Consider the following 7,191-nt stretch of genomic DNA (forward strand, 5'->3'; position numbering starts at 1 on the left):
CTCAGGCCTGTTGTGCACCCGCCTGCACAGTGGCAAGCAGAGTTAAGTCTTTGTCTTACAGATGAGGTTGGATTGTGCTGTGCTTTCTTTGCCATCATGTAGGGAATCCTCAGGAGGAAAAAGCCTTGAACTGAACTAGCTCTGGCCTCCTTTTTGCCAGGCATTTCCTTCAGGGCCAAAGTCCTTAGGAGCGCTGGGTCTTGCTCTTGAGAGCTGTAAATGGACGTTAGTAGATGAGAATCCCCAGTCCCCCCACCCATCCTGAGTCTTCCCAAGAAGAGTCCTCACTCTCAAGGACTTCATCATCCCTGAACCCCTGTTTGAGGCACGAGTCCCTAGAACGAATGTCAGAGACAAAGATAACAAGGGTCTGAGTGGTATCAAGAGAGTGATGCATCCTCCTCTATTTTCTCAGGTAAATTTATTACGGAACTGGAAAAAAAACAGACCCAAAACAACCTTTGCAATAGGGCCCACCTGTCCAGTTCTGTTATTTTCGGTTGTCCAGGAAAATGAAAGCTTTGGACGAATCGGATCAAGTGCCCTTCCCGTGGTGGGAGGGACTGTCAGACTGTGAGCCTGGGCTGTCCCCGCTGCAGCGCATGGGTGTGGCTTTAGGAAGCCCATTAAGAGAAAACGTTTAATGAGTTCATGTCTCGTGGAAACACGATGTAATTACTGTGCTTCGTTTATTTGGGTTCTTTTGATTTGGTTACCAGCATATAAAAGAGACAAAGCATGTTCTCGAGGGATTTCTTTCTGTCCAACCGTACTGGGCTGTTCTCTGTTGTGTCGGTTTTTCCTTTTTGCAGGGCTGGGGTTTGAACCTAGGGTCTGGTGCCTGCTGAGCTACACCCCAGCCCAGCACTAGTAAGTTTATCGCGTCAGCCTGGCCGGCCAAGGAACGGGTGTCTGGACTCTGCAGGAGGGTGCGTGTGCCAAGAGCACCTCTCTGGCACAGCCCGTGCTGGCTGGTGATGGAGCTGCTACGGAATCTGGAGGGCCTGACGTTCTTGGCACGAGTAGTTCTGCCTCGTTCTTGGTGAACGGAGCCGGATAATTTAAAGAAAGAGCTGATTGCAGATTCAGAGACATCTCATCCTGGGGAGGCTCATTTGAGCATTTCAATTCCTAGGTCCTCTTTTTCCTCCTTAAAATGTTGTCAGATATCCCCGGTTCTTCGGCCTTTTTTGTGTACACTCTAAGCCTGTTTGACTTTTTCTTTCTTTCTTTCTTTCTTTCTTTCTTTCTTTCTTTCTTTCTTTCTTTCTTTCTTTCTTTCTTTCTTTCTTTCTTTCTTTTTTAAATTGGTTTAGTTCTCTGTTTTACATTTTGAAAGGGATCTTCGGGGATAATTGTCACATGAACAGAAAGCCAAGTCCTGATGACTCATTGTAGGTGCTGTGGGAGGGTATACTGAGGGAAAAACAGATGGTTTCTCTTTACTACTTCTTTTTTAGTGTTTACAATTGGACGAACCAACTCAAATGAGAGATGAGCCCAGCAAAGTCTCCAGTTGCTTGGTCTGCTGAACCCCCAGTGCTGTGGGAGGAGGTGTGGGGCTCTGGCTCTGCTCCTCCTGCAGGCGGCGGAGCCCACAGCTCACTGTGCACCCGGTGCTACAGGAAATGGCTTGCTTTGCAGGCAGTGCTTGCTTTAGACCCAAGGCTGTTTCCTTGGCACCAGCGAACCCTCTGGTTTTGGAAACATTTTGGCCCATCCCATTATTTTGTAGGATAGTACATATTTGCATTCAGTATACAGTTTGGTTTCTTTTTTTTTTTTTTGGTTTTTTGAGACAGTCTCACTATGTAGTTGAGACTGACTTAGAACTCACTATGTAGCCCAGGCTGGCCTCAAACTCACAGCGATACTCTTGCCTCAGCCTCCCGAGTGCTGGGATTACAGGCGTGCACCACCATGCCCAGTGTACAGTTTGGTTTCTTTCCCGAGCAATTAGTCCTTTCCTTTTACTCCTTTTTGAATCATATAATCACCAAAACTTAGGGAAGAGGGAATAGCCTGATGTATTTCTGTTAAATATTTAAATATGATAGCTGAGCTGGAGCACAGGGCCACAGTGCCACCCTGCCCTCCAAGGCCTGATTTGGCAAGGATGATTTTGTCTCCAGGCTTCCTAATTCCTATCAAGGTAGGTACTGTTACTATACCCATGCTGTAAAGAGAAAACTAAGGCTCAAAGAGACCAAGTGACACACCCAGGATGACAGTGTCGGTAAGTGATGGGGCAGAATGAAACCCAGTCGGTCTGTTTTAGGACCCAGACAACAGCTCCAGCTGAGGGTCATGGGCTGCTGTCTGTCACTACAGGTGCTAGGACCGTCATGGCCAAGGTGGAGGAAGCCAGATGGCTCTCTGCTTCTGGAGCAGAGCATGGTATGCAGAATGGGAACCCTCCAGAGCCCGGGTCTCGTCAACTGACCCGGGATGGGAGGTTATCCTGGGTTATCTGGGTGGACCCAGTGTAGTCACAGGATCTTTATAAGTCCAAGAGGAGGCACGAGGGCCAGGGTCAGAGTCCAAGTGATGTCACATGCAGAGGCCTTCATCTGCTCTGCCACTAGAAGCTGGGAAAAGTAAGGAAAGCAGATTCTGCCCTGGAGCCTCCTCAGAGAGCCAACCGTGCCATTCAGGGCCTTGATTTTGGCCCGGTGAGACTCATTTCAGATTTCTGACCTAACCCATTAATTTGTGGTGGTGGTTTTATTTTCACAGCAGCGATAGGTAACTAGTATAAGGAGAGATGGATTTTTAAAAATATTCTCTTTCTAGCATGACTGTAATCCCAGTACTCGGGAGGCTTAGGCAGGAGGATTGCTGTGAGTTTGGGGCCTTCCTGTTATAGTTATTACAATAAATGTTGTCATTTTCATTAAATTTCTTCACTCAGAAAATATCAGTTCCAACCTCTTACCGGATCGAGCCTAAAGTTTTTACCTAGCCCAACGACTCTGCCTAACCTTAAAGCTGCAAAAACCAGGGCTGTTGTAGAACCTCCGGAGCGCAGAACCGTGCTGGTCTCCAAAACCCTGTAGACAAGCTAACTTCTTCATTGCGACTGTGTCCTACCATCATTCGCGTTGTTTTTCTTTATGGAGTGACCTGTTTTTCCCCTTCTACCAGATCCTGCTGTGTCAGGGAGGCTGCAGGAATCCCTGACTTCAGTGAAAGCCCTGGGGGTATAGAACCTCGTCATGTGGCTTCCTTTCCCTGTGCACGTTGTTGTTCTACAACTAGATGAACTCCTAGAGGAAGGGACCCTCGTTTTATACACGTTATGTACACTGATTGGTCGGACAATTATTATTATTTTTTTTTTGCAGTATTGGGCTTTGAACCTAGGAGTGGTCTATTTATTACTGAACAACACCCCAGCCTTTATGAGTGAGTGGTTGATTGATTGTAGGATTAGGGTATAAACTCAGGACCTTTGAACTGAACTTCATCCTCAGCCTTTTAAAATTTTTTAAATTTTTGAGACAGGAACTCACTAAATTGCTGTGTTGTCCGGTCTGGGCTTCAATTTGTCACCCTCCTGTCTCAGCTTCCTGAGTAGCTGGGACTACAGGGTGCACCACTGTTCCTGGGACTTTGTTGAAGGATCTTTATGTACCTTATTATCCAGTCCTTCCTACCCCCTGCCAAGAGGTTGGTGAATGGAGCTCTGTGCTACCTGGGGCAGAAACCAAATCTACTTATGTCACAGGGTGTATGGGGCAAGCCCCAAGTCTGTTCCCACCTTCTCCTACCACTCCCCTGCCCAAAGCTTTATTTTTTGTTATTTATTTTTTGAGACAGGATCTCTCTGTGTAGCCCAGACTGGCCTTGAACTTGGGGTGTTCCTCCTGCCTCAGCCTCCCGAGTGCTGGGAATACAAGTATGTGTCACCACACCCGGCCAGTCCAGAGCTTTAAAGTCACTAGAACCTCCTGTAGGGGAACAAGACTGCGGTGTGATTTCTTATCCAGTCAGATGCATCCCCTCCTGCCCCTCCCTACCCTTCCTTCTTCCTGCCTTCTTGCTGTTCCATCCCCTCCTGTAGCCTCAAATATTAACGTTTTTACCTTTCACAAACTATCTGGCTAGTACTTTTTCTTAGAGCCAAAGTACCGAAGTGGTGTCCTTAAAGGACATAGGAAGTCCAAAAGGTAGCTTAAGTGTCCCACAAAAAAACTGATTTTGACCCACAGAAGAAAGAACGGCCTTGGTAACGGTCGCCTGTGAGGTTCTGTTGCGCTGGCCCCTCCTTCGTGCCATGGTCTCTGTCCTGGCGGGCCATTCTTGCTGGGGTAAGAGCCAACCCACAATGGGTTGTTGCTGCTATTAATCCTTATTTAAGAAAGAAGATGCTGCACATAATAGCCTGTTTGAAAAAGCCCTGTTGTGGTATATAATTATTTGTCTCCTGGCTGTGGAATAATGGGCACAGCGTAGAGCTGTCTGTACTTTTCTCTCTGCTGCAGAACTAATTGCAGGGAGACAACCTGAAACGTTTTTCCATTTCAATGCAGAGGGCACCCTTAGGACCCCTGTATTTAGCCCTCTCTAAATACCATACCCAGCGGGGTTGTAGCTGAGCCGTACAGTGTGTGCTTTGTATGAGTGGGGCCGGTGGGGTTCAGTCCTCAGCACAAAACACAGAAACAGCAACCACAAAAATGCAACCAAACGAACAACAAAAAAATACCACAAACGTCTCAAACACGTAGCGAGGTGGTGGGCGCGGTCGTGACTGCGAAGAGCAGTGAGAGAAGGTTAAACGTGTGAGTGTAGGAATGAGCAAGACCGGGCCGTGTAACAGTGGTCGGAATCCAGGTGGAGTCCCTCGGGCCAAGTCCTGGTAAAATGGGCTCAGGAGTCCATAAAAGGGAGGGAGGCGCTCACACACGTGCCCGTAATTAAGACTGCGGGAAGAGTCTCGGAAAACCACACAAAGAACATTTCTGAGAGCTGCCCGGCAACCGCCTGGTATCTCATCTTGGGCCGGTGACACCTTTGTTATTCTCCTTGCTGACAGGCTTTACTGCTTCTAAACAATGTATGTGGCGTTCTTATTTTATTTTTTAAAATGTGTGTCACCAGACAAACATAGAATCCCAGCACTCGGGAGGCTGAGGCAGGAGGTTCACCACCAGTGTGAGGCCAGCCTGGGCTGCATAGTGAGTTCAGGGGCAGCCTGAACTACGTTGCAAGATCTTGTCTCTGACAAACAAACACCCCCCCCAAAACACTTGTCCTCCGTTGCCTCCTTGAGGACGTCCATGGTCCTGTGCTTGTCCATGATAAGTGTACTGCTGATTGCAGTCCCCTGTCATTCCTGAATAAACTCTTTTCTTTGGATAGCCTTTCTCTGCTGTTACTTTAAGGTCACTAAGGGTTGACAGTGAGTACTGTGACTTCCAACATTAAGTATATGCAATATTAATGAAAACTAACCTCCAAAAGGAGAGGGAGATTTGGACAACCGAGGTGAAGGGGATGAATCCCTAGAAAGATCCTGGAAGTGACTCTGGCAGAAATAGGGACTTTACACCTCTGACAAGTGACAAGATTTACATAATAATTACAAGTATTCCCACAAAGAGACTTCCAGGCCCAGTTGGCTTCCCTGATGAATTTTACATTTTCTTTTTCTTTTTCAGTACCAGGGATCGAACTCAGGACCTTGAGCTTGCCAGGCAGTCACCAGCACCACTGAGCTAAATTCCTGGCATCTTTTTGGTTTTTTTGAGACAAGGTCTCACTCTGGAGCCCAGGCTGGCCTTGAACTCATGGCCATCCTTCTTGCACTCAGACCACAGGTGCGTACCACCACGCCTAGTCTCCAGGATGAATTCTATCAAATAGTTAAGGGGTAATACTTATCCTTCATATAGTTTTTTAGAAAATAAAGGCAGAAGTCAGGTGGTGCATGCCTGTAATTCTAGCACTCAGGAGGCTGAGGCAGGCCTGCCTGGGCTATATTGTTAGTTCAAGGTTAACCTGAACTACATAGAGAAACCCTATCTCAGAAAGCAGGTGGGCGGGAGAAAGGAAGAAAAAAAAAAACCATGCCAGGTGTAGTGGCACACACCTGTAATCCCAGTACTCAGGAAGCTGAGACAGGCGGATTGCTGCAGGTTGGAGGCCAGCTGGGGCTGTATAGTAAATTCAGGAACAGTCTGGACTATAGTGAGATCCTGTCTCAAAAACAAAACCCAGATGGCGCCAGGACAGTAGGATATCTGCATGTAAAGGAAAATGAGCCTAGAAGCTCACTTCATGCCATAGAAAAAATTACTCGATCATAGATGTCATAATAAGAGCTAAAACTGCAAAACCGGTACGTGAAAACAGAAAGAAAATCTTTATCATTCTGTCTGGGAAAAATTCCAAAATATGACACCAAAAATTAATAAATAGATCCAAAAGTATGATTAAAAATGGATAAATTGAACATCAAAACTGAAAACTTTTGTGCCTCAAGAGACAATTTGTAGGCTGGGGATGTAGCTCAGTGGTACAGTGCCTGTGCATAAGGCCCCAAGTTTGATTCCTGGTACCAGAAAAACAAAAACAATACCAAGAGACAGTTTTCAAGGTGTAGAGCCAGGTGTGGTGGTGCAGGCCTATAATCCCAGCACTCTGGAGGCTGAGGCAGGAGGATCCCTGTCAATTCAAGACTAGCCTAAGAGGCTGGTAATGTAGCTCAGTGGCACAATACCTGCCTGGCAAGCAAGAAGCCCTGAGTTTGATTCCTGGTACCAAAAAAAAAAAAAGGAGACTAGTTACCTGGGTGTGGTTATGCACACCTGTGATCCCAGCACTTGGGAGGCTGAGGCAGGAGGATTGCTGTGAGTTCCAGGCTAGCCTGGGCTACAAGAGTTATTTCAAGGCCAGCTGGAACTACACAGCAAGGCTTTGCCTCAAGAAACCAAAACAAAATAAATAGCTGATCTCCAATTATGTGTATCAAAATGACCAATGTAGCTGGGCATGGCAGCACACACCTGTGATATCAGCACTCAGGAGGCTGAGGCAGGAGGACCCATGTGATTTCAAGGCCAGCCTAGGCTACATAGTGAGTCCAAGGCCAGCCTGGACTATACGGTGACGCCCTGTCTCAAAAACTAAAATAAAATAAAATGGCCAGTCTATCAACTGTTTAAATGAAAAAAAAAAAAAAAAAAC

The sequence above is a fragment of the Fukomys damarensis genome, unplaced genomic scaffold (genome assembly GCF_012274545.1).
Source record: "Fukomys damarensis isolate Sample0158 unplaced genomic scaffold, DMR_v1.0_HiC HiC_scaffold_23, whole genome shotgun sequence".
Classification (NCBI taxonomy): domain Eukaryota; kingdom Metazoa; phylum Chordata; class Mammalia; order Rodentia; family Bathyergidae; genus Fukomys; species Fukomys damarensis.